Source organism: Pseudophryne corroboree, chromosome 2 (genome assembly GCF_028390025.1).
Source record: "Pseudophryne corroboree isolate aPseCor3 chromosome 2, aPseCor3.hap2, whole genome shotgun sequence".
NCBI lineage: Eukaryota > Metazoa > Chordata > Amphibia > Anura > Myobatrachidae > Pseudophryne > Pseudophryne corroboree.
In genome coordinates this window covers 792,641,591-792,668,446 of record NC_086445.1, presented here as the reverse complement: position 1 = coordinate 792,668,446, position 26,856 = coordinate 792,641,591, and the positions used below count along the sequence as shown (strand labels likewise).

Genomic DNA, 26,856 nt, shown 5'->3' with positions numbered 1-26,856 from the left:
ATCCACGTGGATGGTTGTGGATTGTGAATAGTAACCTTGCCCAAAGTGTGGCGAGTGAAGTAAGCCATGCAAGGTGACACAGTACACTAATTGGTGTTACATGTGGTTAAACATATAAAACAACCCTAAAATCTTTTGACCTTTTATGTGTTGATATGGAGTGCCTCATAAAGGGGGCATGGCATCAGGTGAGTGGTCTCGGGTGTTTGGGCATTGCTTCAGGTAGAAAGGCGTGGCCTCATGGCATGTTCCCCATTTTTGCCATTTTGTCAGCATGCCCAGGGCTCCCCGAGCAGCTGGACAGCCCCCTGGTTCCCATCCCTGCACTGTTTAGATGCCATGGTCATGCGGGTAGGATAGCAGAACTGTCCTGCTGAAATAGGGACTATTGGAAGGTATGCTCTCACGTGCTACAAACAAGAATGGTGTGAAGAAGTGAGGGGAGGTGGAAATATCTCAAGAGGCACACTGTAAAAGTGTACACATCACATTAAAGTCCAACATTCTACTACTTTTGAATAAACTATTTCATCATGTTGAGCTTTTCAGCTTCTCTCCTCAAAAACTGCTCAGCAGTGCAAGTATGGCGTACCGTTAAGAATTTTGCAGCCTGTTCACTATACCACCCGATTGCTTAGCACCCACTGCCATTAGCCGCTATTATCCAAGAACTGCACAGATGAGCAAGACCATGGTGCTCGGCAGTGTGTCAGCTCCTCCTACTTTCATGACTGCCAAGAGCGCAATGCTGACCTCGTGACCTCACGTTATGTTACCTGTCATGAAGAGGAGCCACCGGCCATGCACAAAGAGGACCATGCAGGCAGTAATAGAGGAGAATGGTAAGACAGGCAGCAGAGGCTGGAAAGATAGGGGGAACATAGGCTGAATACATGAGGCAGAGGCTGGAAAGACAGGGGGCAGAGGCTGGAAAGAGAGTGGGGCAAGAGGCTGGAGAGATAGGGGGACAGGAGGCTGGAAAGACAGGGGAACATGAAGCTGAAAATACAGGGTGGCAGGAGGCTGGCATGACATGAGGCAGGAAGCTCAAGTGACATGTGGCAGGAAGTGACACAGGGAGTAGGAGGCTGAAATTACACAGGGAGGTGACACAGTGATCTGGAGGCTTGAGGGGACACAGGGAGCAGGAGACTGGAGGTGACATAGGGAGCAGGAGGCTGGAGGTGACAGGGAGCAGGAGGCTGGAGTGACAGGGAGCAGGAGAGATGCAGGAGGTGAAACAGGGAGCAGGGGCTGGAGGTGAAACAGGGAGCAGGAAGTTGGAGGTGACATGGAGCAGGAGCCTGGAGTGATAGCGGGCAGGAGGCTGGAGAGACACTGGAGGTGACACAAGCAGCAGAATGCTGGAGGTGACATGCAGCAGGAAGCTGGAGGCAAAAGGGGGAAGGAAGCTGGAGAGACACAGTAGGTGACACAGGGAGCAGGAGGCTGGCGGTGACATAGAGCAGGAAGCTGGAGAGTGATAGGGGGCAGGAGGCTGGAGAGACGCCGGAGGTGACCCAAGGAGCAAGAGGCTGGAGGTGACACAGGGAACATTAGGCTGTAAGTGACACGCAGCAGGAGACTGGAGGCAATAGGGGGAAGGAAGCTGGAGAGACACAGGAGGTGACACAGGGAGCAGGAGACTGGAGATGACAGGGAGCAGGAGGCTGGAGGGTTATTCAACACCAAATCAATACAGGTTTCAGACTGACCGTTTCAGATTGTGATTAAATTTGATATAATAAATGCTGCCATGGGTGTAAAGAAAACCCCTAATTCTTAGGCTATGTTCTACTGTTTTGAAGTTACAGTATATGCCTTTAAAGCTGCAATTTTATTTATTGTTTTATGAAAAATGTGCTATTAACGTTTTTTTAAATTGCACTTGCAGCTCACCTAATGAATTATTATGGGCTTTCATATGATAAAATAAAAACATTTTCAAAACAACTTTTTGATTTTCTCATAGTTGGAAGAAAAAAAAATGTTCATACTGTTATTAATAATTCCCCAAAGTAGTTTTATTTTGGGATCATGATGGGATCACGTGCTATAATAGCTTTCATTTTTGAGTGAATCATGAAAATTGGATTTAAAATCAACAAACAATATTTGTTCCAGTTCACTACATTAGAAGAATGCGCATTCCTCATTCAGGTGTGTTTGGGGATGAGATTCTACAGACAGCGCCTGCTCCCACTTCTGTGCAGGTGCATAAACTTAAGTGGAAAGATTCTCTATGTGGACAGATACTTCAATTGGGTTAAACAGGCCTACCTTTTACATTTACCTGGACCACTATAAGTGGTCCAGGGACAGGATAGGTTTGGATGGGCTTTAAAGAATAAGAAAGCCCATTGGTCACTAAGTTAAGCCCACCAAAACCTAACCTGTCCATGGACCATTTGTGTCACATTTGAAAAAGCGGAGTGATTAATTATAGAGGAGTATCAGACTGGGAGAATGTGTGCTAGGAAAAGGAAGGAACAGCAACACTGTACTCACAAGACGAATCCTCAGCACATAAGCGTTTTTATCATGGGTGCAATGTGTGTGGTGCACACGGGCACACATTGCACCCATATTTTAGTACTCACCTCTAAAATGGCCGCTGCGCATACGCAGTTTGAATTTTGTCTCTGGAACATGCCGGGCGCCATGTTTCCGGAGACCTGCACATGCCCAGTAGGCTCTGGCACAATGTCGGAGCCTACAGCACCGTGGAGAGGAGGGGGCACACCTGGAGTCTGCACACGGGCTCCCTCCTCGCTTAAGACATCCCTGTCTCAGCATAAATAAGTTTTTTTGCCCCCCCCCAAGATAAATATAGTATACATGCCACCCCTGCAAAATTGCACCTGACTGTGGCTATGATTTAGGAGTTTGGAAGGGTTGGGGCTGAAATGCCAGCGGGCGGGATATCGGTGATCCCGCTGTTTAGAATCCAGACAAGGGTCGGGATGCAAGCTACCCCTCAACCCCTAACCCTCCCTTACTGCAGCATAACTCTAACCCTTCTCGGTGGTGCCTACCACATCCCCCCACCCCCCTTCCCATAGCCTAAACCTAACTATCCCCTCCCACCACCACCACCCGCGGTTTACCTTACAAGAATTAAAGCAGGTAGTGGAACAGAGTTTTTAAATACATTATTGAAAAGGAATATGGTTATTAAACGAAGTATGAACACAAAGCAAGAACGGCAATTTGTCAAAATCGCTAAATTTGAGACTTTTTTTGTAAAAGGATATGTCTGAGGGCTGATCATTAGAGAATTAAGTCACAGGAACGGCACCCAAGTCATACATAGGGGTATATTCAATTGCAGTTGAAAACTGACGTCTGTCGAAAAGACTGCAGTTTTCGAGTTTTTAAGGTCGAATCCTGATTCGACCTAATCAAAGCTTTTCGACTTGTCGAGGCATTCGACTTGTCGAAAAGCACGTGGATCGGCGGAATAGCTGCCGATCCACGTGTTGATGTCGAAAACGGGGCCAAATCCGACAGGTTTTGGCCCCGTTTTCGACCATCTCAATCCGACATCAAAATGATGTCGGAATGAGATGGACCCAGAAGAGGTGAGAGGGGGGGAGGAGCCGCAGGGAGACGGGGGGACAGCCAGCGGGCATAAAGGGAGATCAGCGCTGATCTCCTCTGGCTGCTGCCGGCTGTCCCCCCTCTCCTCCTCTGGGTCCCATCTTAATTCGACTTGAAAAAGTCGAATTTTAGATGGGATTGAATATGGGTTGTCGGATCCATTCCGACAAATACATGTCGGAATGGACCCGACTTTAATTGAATATACCCCATAATGCGTTACCCCAGTACATTTGACCGGTAACCATTAGGTACATAATTTTTTGCACAAAAAAAAATGGTTTCCTTTACATATCTATTTTTATTTATAGCCAATGAAACGTGTCTGCTATCACTAGGCACTGTGCTGGGTAGTTTAGAAATGTGAGTTTTGACCCTGGATCCTTCATGACAAAGGCATTTACACTTGAGTTTGTAAGTCCAAATATAATTGTTTCTTTATTGAAAAAGAATGTCATGCTTGGGATGTAGTCAGTTTACCGGCTGTCAGGATCCCAGTGTTTAGGAGACCGACGCTGGAATCCCAACACCCACCGATAAACTGACAGCTGGAATCCAAAAATGGCCCGGAATTCCCAATGGGTTGGTGGATCCACGGCACCACCCAAGTGGGAATAGAACTTGTGGTGATCTTAGCGAGCCACCAGGTGCGATGTGTGGCGTGCGCAGCTAGTCCGCAAGGGGATTTGCTGCCTTGCCGCCGGGATTTCAGAAGACGGGATAGTGACAGCGGCATTGTATGTATCCCTGATGCTTGATATCTAACATCACCATGTTGAACTAATTAAAATGCTAATTAAAGCATTTTAATACTGCTGGCAACATACATGTAAACAAACTGAACAGTAGTGTATAGTTACACTGCCAACAGTGTTAAAATGCTTTAGGTAGGATTTTAAACATTTTATCAAGTTTGGAACAGTGGTGCCAGAATTATGTCTGCAATGTACTTGTCCGTATTCAGTACCAAACCTAACTGTATTACTATTTGTCGCTGCTATATGTTTGTTACAGGTAACTGCAGCAAAGTATTTCCAGGAATTGGATTCCAATGTCTGGTAGCTATGGAGTTAAAAAAAGACAAACGTCTACGGGCAACACCTCCACCTCTATAAACCCAAGCTTTAGTAAATACAGTATACTCCTTAGACGACTCCTCTTACCTGCAACCAATGCTTGAACAGAAACAGAAGTTACCATTTCTTGCACCATGCAGGTTTTGGAGGATTAGAGCAACTGTGTAAGAGAAAAACTATTTTGATAGGGGAGTATGCACCGAAATCAGCATTTGGTTGCACCTTGCACCAGGATGAACCACTCAGCTGTCACTTTCATATCTGATGACTCAGGGGCGTTTCTACAGAGGAGGGGACCTGTGTGCACCCCCTGGTGGACCCCCTCCTATGTACGGCGCTGTAGACTTCGGCATTGTGCCGGAGTCCACTGCGCATGCGCAGGTCTTCGGAAACATGGTGCCCGCCATGATCCGGAGACCAATTTGGATACCGCGCATGCGCGGCGGCCATTTTGGCAGTGATTTCCGCCGCGATTGCAGGTCCCGGCACTGGACTCCAGAAAGGTAAGTGTTAAAATGGGTGCAATGGGTGCGTGTGTGCCCCCCCCCCCCATGACCCAGGGGCCCATGTGCACCGCCACCATTATAGAAACGCCAACTTCAACAACTCTTGTGGAGCTCTGTCAGAAGATTCTGCTTCTATTCAAGGTAAAAGATAATGTACCATTGGAGGGAACACTTTTGGATTTCCTTTGTATGAAAATATTGAACATTCAAAACAGATGTTAACTGGAGAATTAAACCTGCTGATTTCAGTACCTCAACCCCCAACTTTGCTGCTTATAGCCTCAGGAAACAAACAATTCAGCACTCTGCTTCCTATAAATATCCAGATCTCTGGGAGTTGCATGTATTCTTCATAAAATAAAACAACTGTACCAATATGTTAAATGGCTCAACAAAAAGTAAAAACCTTCCTATACAGTATTCCAAATGTCAGCATTCAATATTTACAGTTAAGAGCAGGAAAAAAAAGTAAAAAATGGTAATAAACTGTGAAAACCAGGTAAAAAGTAATCTTTCAGAAGTCACTGCTCCTTTAACTCTACACTATCACCAAATGTGATTTGCGGTCAGGGAACACTGCCACCACGATACATCATAAGGCCGTCTACTGTCAGTTTAATCGCTTTTTCTTTGTGAAAATCCTGAATCCTGCAACCTTTATCATATAATGAGTAACTCCTTCTTTACCAAAGATATTCTGATACAGCTGATGTTTAACAGAATACATTACTGTATGTTCATCAAAACATTCAAAAGTAGCATCCATAGTTAGATGGGCTGGGTCTGAGTGACCAGTGGTGGGGATCCCGGGTCGGCATGGTGACCGCTGGGATCCCGAGAACCGATCACATGACCGAATCCCAGTTAGTGCACAAATGAGATGACTCAAACTATGAACAGCCCAGTTACTTAACCAGTGGGGTTGGTTTATTGAAAGATAGCAGGTACAGCCATACTCACTATTACATACTGGTTCTCATGTAGTGGAGCAGGATGTCATACAGCTGAACAGCTGGTGACTGTATGTAGGTACTGGGTAGTGGTGCAGGAACACTGGATTTGTTGTGGATTGAAGGTAATTGCAGGTCTCTCTGGAGGTAAATGGAAGACGTGTCTTCCACTGTGATGCCCACTGTGATGCCCTAACACAGTCTAACACAGTTTTAAGATGGCTCCCGCACATTCTCAGTAGAGATCTCGCTGGCCATCTTGGGGTAGGGCATGAAGTCTCCCTGGAGAACAGGAAGACATGAGTATGCACAGTAGTGAATTCTTCTTTAAACACTACATCATACATCATGGGGTCATGCCCAGTCAATATGCTGGACCACACACTGTCCAGTTAGCTTTTATTTCAAAGCCTGGTTTTTGCAGTTCAAGACAATACAGTCGGGAGGGTGGAACAGCTTCCCATCAAAATCAGGACAGTTGGGAGGTATGTTAACTGTGTAGGAGTTCAACAAGCAGTAAACTGAAATAAAATAATATTAAAGTAGGTTTGTTTTTGCTATTTTCTGTTATTTTTTGCAACAAATTCAATTCTGCTAAATTATTAAGAAGTCTCTCTCCTGTATATGAGCGCTCTTGTATTTACTCAGGAAGAGAAGACTTTTCAAATAAACTGTATAAACATAAAATGATTTTTCAGTGTAATGCCTCTTCTAAGCAACTCTGCAGATGATGCATTTGTAAAGAGTCCGGAGATTAAATTAAAGTCAAAAGTATTTGTGACATTATGCTACATAGATATATTGAAGGTTATGGCATTAGTTTATTCATCACATTTTAAGATTAGAAACTAAACAGTCCTTATATTTTAGCAATTTCAGTATATGTACTAAATGGCCATTTGTATTACAAAGTGATGACAACAATGACTTTCTGTTGCGGCTTAACATTGGCAATCGCTGGTATTTATCAATAAAAGATTCCAGGTGATTTAGCAAATTCACCTGCCTTGGCAATAGTGGCCATGGTGGCTGGTAAGGATTAAGTTACAGCATCATCAAGCTGTCTCAGGCGATAGGAGTACGCATGACATGGTTAGCCAGTTCACATACTGATATGTCACAAAATAGGGAAAAGTTATGGGTTCTGGTATGAATGGTCGACTATGTTAAGGTTGACAGTCATTAGGTCGACCACTTTTGGTCGACATTAACATGGTCGAAATGGACAAATAGTCGACACATAAAAATGGTCGACACTGCACAGGTCGACACATGAAAAGGTCGACATGGCGTTTTGAACTGTTTTTGGTGTCATTTTTTCCGTAACATGACCAGGAACCCCAATTAGGGTATCACGTCCCCTTTCATGGCTTGCTTCGCTCGCCATGCTGCGGGCAACATGCCTCGCTCCCCTACCGCTGCGCTCGGCACAGGTTACTATTGTAACTGTCATGTGTTCAGCTCCTATCAAGTGTTTGAAAAATGACAGTTGGGAGCTGATTGGCTGGAGCACCATTTACCATATGCAACAAGAATTAAATAGGTAAAACTCGTTGATAAATGGGTCCTTATGTATATAGTGTCTGTAGTAATAAGGGGTGGTCTTCAGGTTGCCGGCGGCCGGGCTCCAGGCGACCACCATACCGGCGCTGGTGAAGTGGTCGCAGTGGCTGAGTAAGTCCTGGGCTACTCAGAAACTGCACAAAATCTTTTTGTACCGCTGGGCTGCACATGCGATTGCACACTTGCATAGCTAAAATACACTCCCCAGAGGGCGGCGTCTATGTGAACGCAGGACTGCAAAAAACAGCTAGCGAGCGATCAGGTCTGAATTACCCCCATTGTATATTGTCAATAAACCGCTGTTTAGAGTGCCGGTTTCTTCTTTTGCATTAACTATAATATTTGACAAATAATCTTTAATATTTACCACGCAATGATTTTAACTTTTGACTTTAGGGCCACCCTGTCTTAAGTGATCTGGGCCCCCTATAGCCTTAATCCAGCTCTGACTGGCAGCAGGCATCTCATACTGCATAGCATATTAAGGCTAGATTTATGAAGACACATCTGTACGCCCCTTAGCAGCTGACTTCTCACAAATTATTTTGTAGCCTACTATGAACTAATTTTGGTGGGCGGGATGCCGCTGTCGGGAAATCCATACCGAACCCATTATTACAAAGGGTCAAGATGGCATTTAGGGCCTAATTCAGTAAGGATAGAAATTCTGCTAATTAGCAGAATTTGCTATCCTTTTCCTAGCATGCTGGGGGCCGTCCATCGCTAGGCAATGCAGCCCGGTATGCTGACGCCGCCTCCCCCCATTCAACAAGCAGAAATTGCAATCATATCACAATTTCTGCTTGATAGCGAAGAGGACGTGATCACGCCCCTGACACGCCCCCGTTCGGCCGCCTCCACAGTAAAAGAAAAGTAGGAAAGGATCGATTTTCCAATGGGCAATTTCCAAGCGATAATTGTAGCTTGTGCCTATATGTGTGTGGTAGTTGGGACAAATGAAAAATGCTGCTTTTTTTAGTTTTTAAAATCACCTCTAAAGGGTTTACTTTCCTGAAATAACCCTTTTGCCATCTCTGATCATTGGTAGAAACACTATCTACCTCAGTGTATTCAATTAGTCAACGGCATAGCTATAATGGGTGCAGGCAGTTCAGTGCACACGGGGGCCCAAACCCCACAACCTGCGCCCATTCAATATACTTACCTAGTACGTTGACCGCGGACACCTCAGAAGAGACTCCAGTGATGTATATCCATACACAGTTGATTCTGCCACAGCACAAGGGGGGCTCGCCCAGACACTGTACACAGGTAAACTCCCCTTACAAGCCGAGTCAGTTTCTTTAATTTTTTTTTTACTTTTTTGATCTTCAGTAGGTTGCTTATGCAGGATTTATTGCTTATATACTGTACAGGGTTTATGTGTGCCATTTTTGTCTGCAATCAAGCAGACTCACCTTAACAAAGGTTTATGTTTACAGCAGCACAGTTAATATAGCGGCAGCACAGTTAATATACCGGCATAGCACAGTAGTAACAGTGTAAACAGTAACTAAACATAAGAGAATGTATGAAACTATATGCAGATAAATTCCAGGAAGGATCAGAGACACGCAAAGTGCCTTCCACCCCCTAACAGTTCTTGTTTCTCCTTCACACTGTAGTAAGAGCAGAATTCTAATTTCTTACCAGCACAAGCTGGATGCAGATGTTTGTTGTACAGAGCAGATGTATTTGCGTAGATGATCTTGATGATCCTGGTCCCTTGGCGACAAACCATCTATCAGTGTGGTAGGGAACAACTGCCAGTCAGCCCACTCTGGTGTGCGTACACTTGGATCACTGAACCACAGTTAGTTCCTGATGGAGTGAGCTGCCTGTGGGAATTCTGCTAATACTGGTTGCTGGAAGGGAAGTGTATGCGTATCCCTACTGCTGGTATGTTTGCTGTACCTAGCTGAAGCCACAACTCCAATGTTAATTCATTACAGAATTGTTAAATCCAAGGGGACCTTTGCTCCAGCCTTTCATCCTCTACCAGCTTATGTCAATATAGTGTCACTTCCTGGTTGGATTAAGTGCTAATTCTGAATACTGAATACTGTCCATTGACATAATGCTGCTGGGTAGTGACATTTCCAGGAATGGTATGCTCCCCTTTACTGTGGGTAGCGCAATCAAGTCTAGTAAGCTCCCCCCCCTCCCCCCCCCCCCAGGACAATTACATATTCATTATGATAACTTGGAAGCTACATTTTCTTATTGGGGTGAAACTCCCCCAGGTAGCCACTGTAAGTAAAAACTGTTGGTACTCGAATGCCAGCTGTTCAAAGCTTACTGTGGACTTTGCAAAGGACACGGGAGCAGCTTCTGGAATTCAGGAGAAGGCTGCTTTTTTTACAAGGATACTGGCCAACCCTGTCAGCTAAGTCACCATATATATTGAATTGAATATCTAAGAATATACTGACACAATTTCACAACCTCCATCGCACTGTATTATCATTCTCAACCATGTGGACTGGAATCCCCCAGGCTTAAAATTTTGTAAAAGCTCCATGGTACTAGTAAAGGGGATAAAAACAGGGCCATAACTAGGGAGGTGCGGACGGTGTGCAGCACACAGCGCATATGCCCTGTGGATGCACAGGCCGCATCAACCCACAATTACCCTTTGTATGCGCCATGGCAGATGTGTACCGTCCACTGCAATGTATACTAATAGGAGTGCACCCGCCTCCTTCTCTGCCAGGTACACCGCTACTAATATGCATTACAACAGGCAGTGCACGTCAGCACACCAGTGGGACCTGAACACTTCCGTTGCGACAGTGCTTCATACAGTAGATCACTGGCCTCACACAACTACACAGCATGAGTGATTCCCTGCAGAGCTACGAGCAGGATGCTGGAGAAGTGTCACTTTAACACCACAGCCAGCCGGCCGCCCACTGTGAAGGAGATCTCTCCTTAGAGCGGTCACCCGACACTATCTGGATGGCTCAAGCACAGCTGAGAGCACCATGCACTTTTATTAACCTCATATGAATAGTTATACATACTGTTTATTTATCACTAAACTGTGCTGTTGACTTCTATTCTAAAGCTTTTTTTTTCTCCTTCTTGAGAGACATTGCTGCTTTTTTTTTACGTTTATTTGTAATTCTAACATACAGTACATATGCAGAGACAAATATACATCGACAATGATTAGTAATAACCTTCAAACAAGTCAAACAGTGCAAAACACTTAGATATGGGTTAATCTGGGCACATAGTGTCAAGCAACAGTGCATGTCTAGAAAAAGAAAGGACATTGGCCCTCCGAGCACGTAGCCAAAAACAGAAGTAAAACAACAATTAACCCTAAAGCAGGGGTGCGAATGTATAAGATAGTCATTCGTAGACAAGAAGTTGAAGCAGAAGAGGGAGGGAAAGGGAGATAGTAAGAAAGAAAAAAGAAGATATAGAAGGTACAAGGAAGGTAGAGCGGAAGAAAGGAGCCAAGAACAAGAAAGTAAAAAGTTAAAAAATAAATAAGAAGCAAAAAAATACAAAACAAATAAACAGATAAACAGAGGCCCAGTCCGGGTCCGAAATGTAAATGGGGGCAGTAATCTGAGGGATGTGAGCAGCTATCTCAGACAGAGAGTGAGGTAATGATAGAAGATTCAGGTCAAGAGGCCTGAAAAACCAGAGGGGAAAGCGCCATGTGGTGTAATATTGTTATATAAAAACCAGTCGTGCCAAATTGCGAAGAATCTAGGAGAAGAGTTGTGAAGGTAGGCCAAAATTTTCTCCATTGCTGCGATGAACCAAATTTTATTTATAAGTTGCTGACGCGAGGGGGGGTCAAGACGCTTCCACTGTATGACTACAAGACAACGGGCTGCATTTAAAATATGGGTAGAGAGTTTGTCCGTGGGACCATCAAGGCCCTCTATCGGGTAACCTAGGAGAAATGCTCAAGGGGATTTAACTATAGGGGCCTGAAGGACCCCGTGCAAGATGTGGGAAACCTCGTCCCAAAACTTTACTAACTTGGGGCATGTCCACCAAATGTGTAAGAACGTTCCCTCCTCCCCGCACCCTCTCCAACATCGGTCCGTAGCAGAGCTATACCTTACGTAACCGGGTAGGCACCAGGTACCATCTATAATAAACCTATAATAAATGTATGTGTCGGCATGTATGTAATAAAGTTGTACTTTCAAGGTGTTCGTGTCCTGTTTTTATTTGGGTATTTTTTTGCAGTAGAACTACAGGTACCAGCGGGCCCGTTTCCCCCCGCATGCTGGTACTTGTGGTTCTCCAAGTACCAGCTTGCAGGGGAGGCTTGCTGGGACTTGAAGTTCTTCTGCAAAAAAACAATATTCTTTCATTTCAACAAGGCTATCAGCCCCTCATCCGCAGCCCTTGGATGGGGGGGACAGACTCGGGCTTCACCCCTGGCCCTGGGGTGGCTGGAGGGGGGGACCCCTTGATTTAAGGGGTCCCCACTCCTCCAGGGTACCCCAGCCAGGGGTGACTAGTTGGGGTTTTAATGCCACGGCCGCAGGGACCGGTATAAAAGTGTCCCCCGGCTGTGGCATTATCTGTCCAGCTAGTGGAGCCCGGTGCTAGTACAAAAAATACGGGGGACCCCTACGCTTTTTGTCCCCCGTATTTTTTGCACCAGGACCGGATGCAGAGCCCGGTACTGGTTGTAAAAATACGGGGGGATCCCCTGTCCGTTTCCCCCCCGTATTTTTACAACCAGGTCCGGCTCGAAGAGCCCGAGGCTGGTTATGCTTAGGAGGGGGGACCTCACGCATTTTTTTTCTTGATTTTAACCCATTCCCACCCCTTTCCTACTAAAAACCATGCTCTCTCTATTTTAGTCAGTTAAAAAAAAAATTATTTTTAAAAACCAAGTACATAATCCCTTCTAATATAAATAGATATGCTATTAGCAATAAAAAAACACAAAAAAAAACATGTTTTAAATTTTTTTTATTAGATTCCGCCAGCAAAGTGAGGCGGAAGGAAATTGACTGCGAAACGTACGTTGGGTACGTGATTGTGGGTCACGGAGAGCGCTCTCACGTGACCAGTCTCAGACCAGCAACGGAGGACAGGAGACCGGGCGAGACGGCCAGCCTGCACACCGCACGGACATAGGCGGCTCGGCGGCACTCGACGGGACGGGGAGGCGCACGGCATAAGTATCCTCTCTCCCCCTTCCCCCCTGTTCACTGCCCCCACTACCACCATCAACCCAATATTTATTTGGGTAATCTCATTTTGCTGGTTTTGAGGTGCAAGCACATGCTTAGAATCACCAACTATAGGTGTTGTGCACTAATAGTTACACCGCTACCCGTGATATTCAGTTGCCAATTCTTTGTCTGATAATTATTTGAGCTGCTTCTCATGGTTTATATACGGAAAATAGCCGTCCTTTTCTTTGTCAAGCACACAACAATTTATCATAGGTGCTATCTATGACTAACTGCACTATTACTTGTGGCATTTAGCCACTAATTTTTGCCTGCAAATTGTCTAGGCTGTTTTGTATCTTTTAAAATTGTAAATTGAATATATAATTATAACACAGTGCAGGGCAGTGGTAGCTGCAACAATGTGTGCTTTCTCTATATAAAAAGTTTACATTTGGCTTCTAAGTATCAGCTTATGTTAAATTTATGGCAACAATTGTATTGGTTATATCAGCTGCTGGTATGCGAGTTTTCATGGTTTGCACTGTCTAAACCTATTGCAGCAAAATATAGGTTTGCACTGTCTAAAACCTATTGCAGCAAAATACATATTGCTTTGAAGCACATCTACCTATATATCTGTGTGCTAATTTAGCTAATCCTTCCATTGTTGATACTATTCAATTTTTGCTTTTCTGACAGATTTAATCTACAATAACAGACACTTGGCTCATTGGAATTTTGTGTTTGTTCTTTATACATGCCTTAAATCATAATAGGCTACTATTTTTGTTTTGCCTCACGCTACGAACAAAAACAATAGAGGCTTATGTTATCAACTCTTGTTGACCATATGATTTAACCTCTGCATACCCATGTGTTTGGGTCGCTAAATTGGTGCAATGACGGTCAACAAATTTTAAGGAGGATTGTATTTGGCTAAAACTGGCACAATAACACACATCCCGCAATCAGTTGCAATCTCTGCCCTTTTCCATACGTCACCCACTACCATACCACACTGGGTATGCCCAATCCCGTCCGATCTTGGAGGCGATACAGTGTTGGGCCTGGTCAGTACTTCAGTGGGAGACCATTTGGGAATACCAGGTGTTGTGGGTCTCCAGTGGAATTGAATGGGTGTTTGCACTGAACCCACGGAGGGATGGGCATTTGCTTGCCAGATACTGAATTATCACAGTAACAATCCATTAATATGTTCGCAGATTTAACTTTATGTATGGCTTAAGAAAGTTCACAGCCATCTTATTATCAAATTGGGTATCTTGTGTTTTTTAAAACAAAAGTAAAAATTCTTTTACAGTAAACTCCATTAGTGTACCTAGCCTTTTATATATAGATTATTAAAAGTTATGTTTTAATTTTTTCATTATCACATTACTACTCATACAGACATCATATCTACAAATAACTCTCCGGGAATGAGTGCTCCCACCCAAGGTAATTTTTTCTTCTTTTCCTAAATCCAAATACGTTTGGACCTTTGGGAGCACCGCTGACAATCACCATTTTTGTCTGCCGATAGAGATTCATTCTGATGGTAGAAGGTGATTCATCTTAGACTACCGTCTAATCAGTCAGTTTTTCTCGGAGCTAATATCTTATTTACTGCTTTTATTATATTTTTCTTCTTTTTTGATCCTGTGCGGTATTCCCAAACCCAAAACCCCCCCTTTTCTGACTATAACCATAGTGACTAGCAATAGTCTTCTAGGGAACACCAGCACGGATATATATAATTTCTTTACGTTTTTCAAATTTATGTTCCCATACTCTGGGGACGTTATTCTGAGTATCTACCTGTATTATTGGTACACATCTTTACGGATTAAGATCCACATATAGTTAACATGAGTTTCAACCTAAAACAGGAATTGTCCTACAGACATAAGAATAAAGAGAATCTTGAGGACATCTTTCCTAGCAACATAGTAGACACAGAACCCCATACTAATTGGGAAACTGACTTCATACAGCTTAAACAGATCCTACACAAACAAATACGCATCAATTGGGATCTCACAACATTAGAGAATTACCTCAAAAATAAAATTGTGCCAAGGGGCCTCAGACCAAGGATATTTCCCACCTTTAATTTGGCTAGTGATAGTCTCAAAACGGATTGGGACAATGTTCTTTTAAAATGCTCTATGGATCTCATGGGCATTTTGATTAAACACAATCACCTTACGTTGGAAGGATGTGAACGAGATCTGGAGGAATTGAGTAAAAAATTAGAGCCTTGGGAGAAGGACCAACAATTTCAACGTTGTTTTGAAAAAAACAAACAAGATCTCCTTACATATGAACAAACTATTATCGAAAGGAAAAAGAACAAATTTGCTAGGGATAAGAAGGACTTTTCATCAGGTAGAATATTTAAATGGAATAAACCATCCTGGCAACCACGACCTCCCAGATCCTTTGATCACTATTCCTCATCAGAGGCTGATACGTCAGGGGCTGAGGACTCCTCAGAGTATACCCCCACTGGACCGTCTTCCAGTAACCCCAGAGAACAGGGCGATAACACCACACAATACCATCATTTTTTAGGGGATCCCCCAAGGGGGAGGGGAGCAAGAAATCACATAAACGAAAGAGAAGGCGGGGTCGGAAGAGGAGGAAGAGGCAGAACGCAACAGCAGTGGGATCTACCACCACCCAGAAGACAACCGGCACGGAACACACGGAGGAGATAATTATGGACTCTCCAGCCTCACCAGAGACTTCCTCTAAACTTAAAATCATCAACCTTTCTACACATATCCTAGACGATAACCAGATCCAAGTCCTGAGTAAGGGTCTTTCTTACTCCCCAACCGAACAATTCAATAGATTTCAGTGGGAAAAAGATCTAAGACTATTCAACAGAAAATTACTCCTCACTAAATTTCACAATAAAAGACTGGCATCTGAATTAACATCCATCCAACCAAACCAGACGGAGGAGTGTGAGAATGGTGATACACCAGAATTACTGGGACTGGAACAAGAAGCATTGGCAGCCCTAAGGGAATTAGAATCTGAATCTCAACCAACAACTGATACACAGTGGGAGGTCAGTACAAGATTCATCTGTAAGAAAAAATCCTCTTTCTTTCCGACAGAACAGACAAGCCCTGAGGTGCAGATCTTTACTAAATTAGTATCAAAGGAGTTTGATCGCATACATCTCAACAAAAACAGAGGACAGCACAATTCCAACCTATCCAGAAAAGAACGTAAGGCTCTAAGAGAAATTGAATCCTGGCAGGACGTGATCAAACCATCTGATAAAGGGGGCAACGTGGTGATATGGCCTCAAGAACAGTACTTACAGGAAGCATACCGCCAACTGGAAGATAAGTTATGCTATCAAAGGATAGTACTCAACCCCATGGAGAATTTTAAGACCAAATACAATAGAATTCTCACTCATGCGCACGCTGAGGGTACTATCACTACCTCTGAATACCATTATCTTCAGACAACTCATCCGATCATTCCCACGTTCTATATGCTCCCCAAGACACATAAAAACATCAAGAAGCCACCTGGCAGACCGATCGTATCGGGAATAGGATCACTCACTGAAAAAGCCAGTGTTTTCGTTGACCTACATCTACGACATCATGTTTTGGGGCTCCCATCCTTTGTTCAGGACACTACTGATGTCCTTCGAAAAATCCACGATATCAAACTTGAAAAAAAACAATACTTAGTTTCCCTCGACGTGGAAGCATTATATACATCAATTGACCACTGCAAGGGGCTAGATGCTGTCAACTATTTCATGCATACAGAAGGCATGGAAAATTTTCATTCATTTTTGGCTGACCTACTCTGGTTTATACTGAATCATAACCTTTTCACCTTTAATAACAGACTCTACCTGCAGGTTAGGGGCACAGCTATGGGGGCAGCGTGTGCCCCTACCTATGCTAATATCTTTTTAGGGTGGTGGGAAAGGGAATTTGTGTTCAGTGACTGTAACGACACTTTTACAGACAACATCATCATGTGGGTCAGGTATATTGATGATATCCTGATGATCTGGGAAGGAGATATAGAGACACAACTGCTATTTATTGAGCACTTGAACAACAATGATCTCAATATTCGGCTTACTCATCAGATAAGCCAGGAGGAACTCCCATTCCTAGATGTCCTCATTTATAAAGATGAAAATGACATGATTGCAACGAAACTATATAGAAAAGAGACATCATCTAATACCCTGCTACACCAGACCAGTTCCCACTTTCCTCCAACTATAGACAATATTCCAAAGGGAGAATTCTTACGTTTAAGAAGGAACTGCTCCAACGATTCGGACTTTGTGGCACAAAGCAAAGACCTTTCAAATCGATTACGTGAAAGAGGGTATAGTAATACATCAATCAAGAAAGCCAGTAGGAGTGTGCAGACCATTAACAGAGAACAACTAATCTTTAACAAAAAACAGAAGCAACAAGATTCAAATACTATTAGATTTGTCGGTGGTTTCTGTAAGGAATGGTACCAGGTGAAACAAGCCATTCAGAAACATTGGGGGATCTTGCATTTAGACCCCATTTTATCTGAAAAATTAGGACCACGAGTCTCTATGAGTTGGAGGAGGGCAAAAAACGTTAAAGACAGATTGGTCACCAGCCATTTCCAACAATTTCCAGCTAAGCCACAGATCACAACTGGCACGCACCCATGTGGCCACTGCAAAGCTTGCCAGTACATCCACAAGACCGACAATATCCAAGACCGATATGGCAAGAATATTAAACTCAGACATTTCATTAACTGTTCCACAGAAGGCGTGGTTTACTGCATTTCTTGCAGTTGCCATAAAAGATATGTAGGGATGACTACAAGACCCTTCAAGCAAAGGATATTGGAACATATAGGCTCCATTCGAAATGCCACCAAAGACCTTGAAAGAATGAAGCAGATCACCTCTGTGGCACGTCATTTCTTGCATCAGCATGCCGGTCGATGGGACGAATTGAAAGTATGCGGTTTAGAAAAAGTGAAAATGGGCATACGTGGAGGTGACTTGACCAACATACTCCTACGTAAGGAATGTGAATGGACTTTCAAATTAGATTCTCTGCATCCGCAGGGACTAAATGAAACAATAAACTTTGGTGCCTTCCTCCCAATTTGATCATGTATATATTCCTTAGATTCTAGTCAATATAAAAAAATGTTTTCTCTTTCTCTTCTTCTTACTGTTAACATGCACTTTTACTCACTACATTCAAGTATCACATGTTTTTCATCTCACATTATAAAAATCTTTCTCACACTTTTGATTGGAATCCGGGTTTAGTTCACTTTCACTTTTATTTTTATTTTTATTTATTTATATATTCTTATCACACAACCTCATCTTATTTACATATATTTTCAGGATTCACATCAGCATGCTTTATGCATACAGTTACTATTTTTATGCACACTCAGCACACCTCATTCTTTCTTTTCCAATTTCTTTTCCAATTATATAAGCTCCCACATTTTTATCATTTTTCTTACACACTTAACTACTATACTACCACTCAATCACCATTATTGTATATCTATCCCCTCACATCTTGCAATACAAATTTTTTATTCCTTTACAATCTTAATCCATTTCCTCTTTCCTACCATTTCTTGTTCAGTAAAGAGTAACAATTTCTGCACAAATATTTCTTTTTCATTAAATGGTACAAAATATAATTATCCTATTCCAATACCTGTCAATACTATTAGCAATCAGCACCAAATTCAGCTAGTGGTTCTCGTAGTTCAATTTGTATCCTCTAATTAAGCAACTACCGGCATTTTTTCTCACTGATTAACCAAGTTATCAATTCTTTACTAAGTATACATCTCAACCACCAATTAATACATTATTATCTCTGATTAGAGATATTACGGTGCCTCTGTGTATTTCCGGCTCTACATTCCCTAATCGATATAATTATATCATGGTCATAGGCTATTTTTAATTTACATAACAAACCCCTTTCAAACGGCAAATTTACTCTCCTTCAAACACGTTTTTGCTCCTTGTAAACGCAATACTCTTATCATGTTTAAGCTGTTAATTCCCATTCAATTAACCAGAACAGATGGGTCTTGTATTAAGCCCAAGTTCCCCTGGCGTCAGGCACGGCATTATTAAATATATTTGATTCCGCTGTGTTAATCCAGCCACTACAGCCGCTATTGGTGGTACTTCCCAATATATTGCTGCTGCCAGCGCCACTATGCTCACGCTACCCGTGAACAAGCTGACTGCGAAACGTACGTTGGGTACGTGATTGTGGGTCACGGAGAGCGCTCTCACGTGACCAGTCTCAGACCAGCAACGGAGGACAGGAGACCGGGCGAGACGGCCAGCCTGCACACCGCACGGACATAGGCGGCTCGGCGGCACTCGACGGGACGGGGAGGCGCACGGCATAAGTATCCTCTCTCCCCCTTCCCCCCTGTTCACTGCCCCCACTACCACCATCAACCCAATATTTATTTGGGTAATCTCATTTTGCTGGTTTTGAGGTGCAAGCACATGCTTAGAATCACCAACTATAGGTGTTGTGCACTAATAGTTACACCGCTACCCGTGATATTCAGTTGCCAATTCTTTGTCTGATAATTATTTGAGCTGCTTCTCATGGTTTATATACGGAAAATAGCCGTCCTTTTCTTTGTCAAGCACACAACAATTTATCATAGGTGCTATCTATGACTAACTGCACTATTACTTGTGGCATTTAGCCACTAATTTTTGCCTGCAAATTGTCTAGGCTGTTTTGTATCTTTTAAAATTGTAAATTGAATATATAATTATAACACAGTGCAGGGCAGTGGTAGCTGCAACAATGTGTGCTTTCTCTATATAAAAAGTTTACATTTGGCTTCTAAGTATCAGCTTATGTTAAATTTATGGCAACAATTGTATTGGTTATATCAGCTGCTGGTATGCGAGTGTTCATGGTTTGCACTGTCTAAACCTATTGCAGCAAAATATAGGTTTGCACTGTCTAAAACCTATTGCAGCAAAATACATATTGCTTTGAAGCACATCTACCTATATATCTGTGTGCTAATTTAGCTAATCCTTCCATTGTTGATACTATTCAATTTTTGCTTTTCTGACAGATTTAATCTACAATAACAGACACTTGGCTCATTGGAATTTTGTGTTTGTTCTTTATACATGCCTTAAATCATAATAGGCTACTATTTTTGTTTTGCCTCACGCTACGAACAAAAACAATAGAGGCTTATGTTATCAACTCTTGTTGACCATATGATTTAACCTCTGCATACCCATGTGTTTGGGTCGCTAAATTGGTGCAATGACGGTCAACAAATTTTAAGGAGGATTGTATTTGGCTAAAACTGGCACAATAACACACATCCCGCAATCAGTTGCAATCTCTGCCCTTTTCCATACGTCACCCACTACCATACCACACTGGGTATGCCCAATCCCGTCCGATCTTGGAGGCGATACAGTGTTGGGCCTGGTCAGTACTTCAGTGGGAGACCATTTGGGAATACCAGGTGTTGTGGGTCTCCAGTGGAATTGAATGGGTGTTTGCACTGAACCCACGGAGGGATGGGCATTTGCTTGCCAGATACTGAATTATCACAGTAACAATCCATTAATATGTTCGCAGATTTAACTTTATGTATGGCTTAAGAAAGTTCACAGCCATCTTATTATCAAATTGGGTATCTTGTGTTTTTTAAAACAAAAGTAAAAATTCTTTTACAGTAAACTCCATTAGTGTACCTAGCCTTTTATATATAGATTATTAAAAGTTATGTTTTAATTTTTTCATTATCACATTACTACTCATACAGACATCATATCTACAAATAACTCTCCGGGAATGAGTGCTCCCACCCAAGGTAATTTTTTCTTCTTTTCCTAAATCCAAATACGTTTGGACCTTTGGGAGCACCGCTGACAATCACCATTTTTGTCTGCCGATAGAGATTCATTCTGATGGTAGAAGGTGATTCATCTTAGACTACCGTCTAATCAGTCAGTTTTTCTCGGAGCTAATATCTTATTTACTGCTTTTATTATATTTTTCTTCTTTTTTGATCCTGTGCGGTATTCCCAAACCCAAAACCCCCCCTTTTCCGATATTACTGTCGAAAAGCACTAAAGTCGAATCGACATTCTTCAATTGAATATATTTTTGTCGAATTGCCGCATTTTTACCACTGCAGACATGTCGAATTTTCAAAATGTCGAATTGCAAAAAGTCGAATCTGAAAAGTCAGTTTTATTGTCGAAAAGTACTGTATTGCATTGTCGATTTTTTTTTTGTGTCGAAAATGCCCCGTTTTTTTACATTTTCGGGAATTCGACCGCAATTGCATATACCCCCATGTGTCTTCATCAGGTGAGGGACCCAGATCTTTTTCCCATTGAATCTCATGGTTCAGGGTAGCATGGGCGTTAACTTGCAGTAAATATGTGTAGAGCGTTGAGATAATACCCTTGCGAAGGGGGCTGTTGAGGCATAGGGACTCAATGTCCGTCAGAGATCTGTTTATCGAGTTAAGTGGGAGTGAATTATAGAAGTGTCGAATTTGGATGTATGTGAAGCAGCTAATAGCAGGTAAAGTATGTCTATTCTGTAAGAGGTCCAGAGAGGCGCAGCCGTTTGAGTCTAATAGGTCTTGAATGACTCTAATGCCCCCCTCACACCACAGACGAAAATGTCTGTAGTTGAAGCCTGGAGGAAATGCCGGGTTATGCCAGAGGGGAGTGATGGGGGAAGGGAAGGAAGTAGTAGCGAAATGAGTCTTGCAGAAGTCCCAGATTGAACATGTAAAGGCTATAACGGGGTGTGTACGAGCTAGAGCAGGTCTGTCTGAGGGAGCCAACTCAAAGACTTAGGACATTGCGAAAACTTTGCAGAAATTAGCCTCTAAGGTGACCTATTGAGGAGCTTGAGCAAAGGTGAACCAAGCTATTGCTTGGCTGAGGTGAGATGCATAATAGTAGAAGTGTATATCAGGAAACCCTGTTCCACCGTTGGATGTAGGGCGGCGAAGGTTTATAAAGCTGATGCGGGGTGGTTTGAGTCGCCAGACAAATTGGATTAACCATCTGTGCAATTGTAGTAAGGATGCTCTAGGCACCTGGACAGGGAGGGTCTGAAAGAGGTAAAGTAACCTCGGTTAAATGTTAATTTTAACCGTTACAATCCTGCCCAACCATGAGATAATGAGGCATCTTCATCTAAATAAATCTAATTTGATAGTCTTAAATAGAGGAACAAAGTTGGCAGCAGACAGGGAATTATAGTGATATTTAATTTTGGAAGTTCGCCAAGTCATGGTATACTCACGACGTAACAGTTTTAAGGTTAGCAGGGACAGATTAAGGGCCATCGCCTCCGATTTAGAGAGATTTATTTTATATCCAGACAGAGCACCGTACGCCTCCAAGGACCTAAAGACGGTTGGGATAGATGTATTAGGGGATGTCAAGGTAAAAAGGACGTCGTCCGCAAATAAAGAAATTTTGTATTCGTCCTTGTTGAGAAAAACACCATTAATATCTGTGGCAAGGCGAATATGTGCAGCTAGAGGCTCAATAACCAGGGCAAAGATCAGGGCCGACAAGGGGCACCCCTGTCTTGTGCCATTGGCTATGGAGAGTGGAGAGGAAAGAATCCCACTCAGAAATTCTAGCTGAGGGGGAGGAATACAAGGCCTGGACACCACAAAGAAAGCTACCCGTGAGACCGAAGGCCTGCAGGGTCTAAGTCATAAAGGGCCAACTGATCCGGTCGAAGGCCTTTTCTGCGTCCAGGGCCAACACAGTAGCAGGGGTGCGAGAGCTATTAAGAGAATGGATAAGACTAATAATCCGCCTAGTGTTGTCCCTGGCTTGGCGACCAGGTATGAAGCCTACTTGATCGTTGTGGATCAGGCCGGGCAAGACATTATTCAAGCGGTTCACGAGGATCTTCGCATAAATCTTAATGTCGGTGTCCAAGAGCAAAATGGGCCTGTAATGAGCGCAGTTAGAGGGATCCTTGCCATCTTTGTGAATAACAATAATCCTGGACTCCAATGCTTCTTTGGAGAAGGAACCCCCCGACATCACATCGTTGAACACCTCCATCAGATAAGGGGAGATTATAAAGTTAAATGTCTTGTAATATTTGGCAGCAAAGCCATCTGGGCCGGGGGCTTTATTAGGCTTAAGGTTTTTAATCACAGTGGAAATCTCCTGCACCAGGATCGGAGAACATAGAGGGTCAAGGTTGGTGGGAGATAGCTTGGGGAGGTTGCAACAAGATAAAAAGGCCTGTATAGCGTCAGCAGTAGGAGGGGGAGCAGCACTAGAAGACGAGAGATTGTATAAGCGTGCATAGAACTTCCTAAACTCCTCTGCAATACTGGTGGGATCGTGAACAGGCCCATCTGACTGAGACCTGATCGATAAGACGTTGTTCTGTGACCCTTTAGCACGGAGTCGGGATGCTAACAACCTATCGGCTTTATCGCTTTTTTCGTAAAATGTTTGGTTAAGCCAGCAAAGAGAGGTTTCTGCGTCAGCCGTAAGTAAAAGGTTAAGTTCTCCTCTGGCTGCCAAGAGCTTGCGATAATCATCGGAGGACCCCAATGTTTTATGAAGTATTTATAGTTGGGCCACAGTATCCATGAGGTCACAAAGTCGTTTAGACCTGGTTTTCCTGGCGAATGCTGCAGACTTAATCAGGGATCCACGAATCTAAAATTAATTGCGCAGGTTCGGCACTTAGGAAAACCATGTCCAATCTCGTATAGACATCATGAACTGGAGAGTAGAAGGTGTAGTCCTTGGCGGAGGTCTCCTTCACCCGCCAGGCGTCAAAAAGAAGATGTTGAGAGAGAAATGATTGTAAGGCAAGGGAATTATTGCGTATGAAGTTAGATGATGACCGTGGGACAGGTTTAGACCTATCTAAGTGAGAGTCCAAGGTAGTGTTAAAGTCACCCGCCATGACTACTCTACCCCTCCTATGTTGGAACAGAGTTGAGCTCAGGGCCTGGAAAAAGCTAGGTTGTGCTGAGTTAGGGGCATAAACGTTGGGAAATGTGAATAATGTGCCATTAAGGTCACCTACAAGAATGAGGTAGCGCCCCCCTGGATCCTCCAATATAGCGGAGGCAACAAAGGTGAGCTGTTTGGAGAATAGGATAGCCACTCCTTTCTTTTTACGGGATGGGTCACACGCAAGAAATGTGAGGGGAAAGTGTTTGGATTTGAGTTCATGATGACTGGAACCAGTGAAATGGGTTTCCTGAAGGAAAATAACATCACCCTGAAGGCGACGGAGGGTGCAATAGAGAGTGGAACGCCTCTGAGGTGAATTCAAACCTTTAACGTTGAAAGTCAAAAATTTAATTGCCATCACGTAGGATTTGGAGAGATAAGCATGTACTGAAAATAGGAGAGAACCCGGACATCGGCCTCATGAAAAGAAAAAAGAAGAAAAGGAGCAGAATAAGAAAAAGAAATCAAAAGCAGAAAAGAGGAGTAGAGAAGAAAGGGAGAAAGGGGGAGGGGGAAAGGTGTGGACTGGGAGAATTCCTGCCCACGTTGTCGGACCCATGGAAAGGAGTGGCTAAGTAGCCCAGGGTGTCCGAAGCCGGTCATGACGATCATGTGGGGTGCAAGGTCAAAGAGCCAGGCGAGGGAGAACTAAACCAAGTAAGGGTACAGTAAATGGGTGAAGCCCTGGGTGTAATAGGGGCTGCAAGAAAGACGAAGCAAAGCTAGAGAAAGACAACGTATGAAGAAGTTACCAGGAAGGTAGGACAGGGTGAGGAGGGGACAGAGGTGGGGGAGGAACACATACTAGAGAGAATCTTAAAAGAGTTTAAGAAACAACAGAATACAGTCCAGCAGGAGTATGAAGGGTGGATTTGCGTCCAGTAACAACATGGGAAGGGAAGATAAAGCGGTGGAGAAGGGACCAAAACCAACAATACCATCAAGATTGTTCCACAATAAAAAAGGGGGGGGGGGGGGAGAGGTATCAGCAGTACAGTATAAGGAGACAAGGAGAACATAATGCATAACATGGAGACAATTGGTCATATATGTCATATACAAATGCTATTAAACCAAGGTAGAGGTTGCAACAAATAACCAGTGCTACCTAACACATGTACTAATAGAAGATTACTCAAGAATAGTAACAATAATAACATGGAGTACACTACTAGCGTGAGAACATAGCATAATGGTACGATTAGGGGGACTCAACCCAAAAAGATTCCACTATATGGAATGGAGACCAGGGAGAAGACCCAAGTCCCAAACAGGGAGACAAGGTGAGGTACATAAAGGGAATAAGAAACTCAGGTCACCACTGAAGGAGTAGATCGTGGGCCGACTGTGTGCCATTCGTTTCTCGGTGCCCTCGGAGGTAAGGGTGTTGAACCGACATCCTTGGATATACTTGTTGTGGCAGATCGGGGGCCGGCAGTTGAAGTTGAGTAAGCAAACGTAGAGCATCATCTGGAAAGCGCGCCGAGATGATTCTGCCATTGGCGTGCACTTGCAAGCTAAAATGAAAGCCCCAGCGATATCGAATATTATGGTCCCGTAATATTTTGGTGATATCTTTCAGCTCACGTCTTTTAGCCAAAGTAAGCGGAGATAGATCCTGGAAAATTATCAATTTCGCTCCCTCAAAGGCAATTTCGGGGGAACGTCGTGCTTGAGAGCAGACACGATCTGTTGTCTTGAAATAGTGGAAACGGAGGATCACATCCCGCGGGTTGGCAGGAGCCTGAGAGCGAGGTTTGAGGGCACGATGTGCTCTGTCCAAGAGTAGCATATCATCAGGTATAGAAGGGGCGAGGGTACAAAAGAGGCGGAGCAGGTAGTCCTCAAGATGGGCCGGTTCAACAGTTTCTGGGATGTTACGGACTCTGAGATTGTTCCGGCGCCCCCTGTTGTCCAGATCTTCTTGCTGTTCAGCGAGCAACACGAAGTCACAATCAAGTTGAAGATTATCTTGTTCGGACATCTGTTGGTAGCTGATAATCTCCTCCTGCTTCCTCTCAAGGGCGTCAACCCTGGTTGCAACGTCGGCTATCTCTGACTGCAGGCCAGAGACCGCCGTGTGAACCTAGTCTTGGATGGCCTGGCGGAACCCCTTGATTTCCGCCAGAACAGAGGCGATGTTGGCTTTAGTAGAGAGGGCTGACGACTCCTCCATGTCAGAGTCTAAATCTGATGCAGAAATACTTCAACATACTCTGATATGTTTGCAGTAACTGATTCTATTCCGGCTATTATGGGGCGACCTGGAGGTTTGGTGAGGCTTTTATGTATCTTCGGAAGGAAGCAGAAGATTGGGATGGTTGGATTATTCTTGATCATGAATTGATACTCTTCCTTATTGATGAAGCCTGCTCTGAGGCCATCCAGCAGAATTGATCTAAGATCCGATATGAAGGCCCCCGTGGGATACTTGTCCAGTCTTCTATAAGAGTTCTCATCACCAAGTAATCATTGAAGTATTTCTGCATAAATATGTAATGGAATTGGAATCGCTCGTTAAAGACACTACGGCAGTACTACACAGCTTAAAGGACCTAAAGTGGGAACAAGATTATTTATGGGTCACAATAGACATCCAATCGCTTTATACGTCTATTGAGCATGAAAAAGGAATTAGATCATGCATGGAATTTCTGCAATGTGACCCCAACCTGGAGACAGGTCACAAGGATTTTATCTGTCTGCTAATTAATTTTATTATTATAAATTCCTTAATGACTTTTATCTACAGGTATGCGGAACCGCAATGGGTACAGTTTTTGCCCCGAGTTTCACCAATTTACACATGGGGAGCTGGGAGAGAGAGCAAATATATAATAATAATAACATGTATCGCTCCAATCTCGTAATGTACCGTAGATACAAAGACGATATTCTCATAATCTGGAAGGGTAGCAGGGAATCCTTCCTAGACTT

The 26,856-nt window shown here is 43.5% G+C and overlaps 1 protein-coding gene and 2 pseudogenes across 3 annotated transcripts in view; 2 read left to right on the top strand and 1 right to left on the bottom strand.

Annotated features, from left to right (window-relative positions):
* LOC135048735 (uncharacterized) overlaps positions 1-26,856 on the bottom strand; it is a 1,076,079-nt gene that overhangs the window by 586,288 nt on the left and 462,935 nt on the right. The window lies entirely within an intron of this gene.
* LOC135052749 (5S ribosomal RNA) lies at positions 13,858-13,976 on the top strand (annotated as a pseudogene).
* Positions 20,305-20,423, top strand: LOC135052748 (5S ribosomal RNA; annotated as a pseudogene).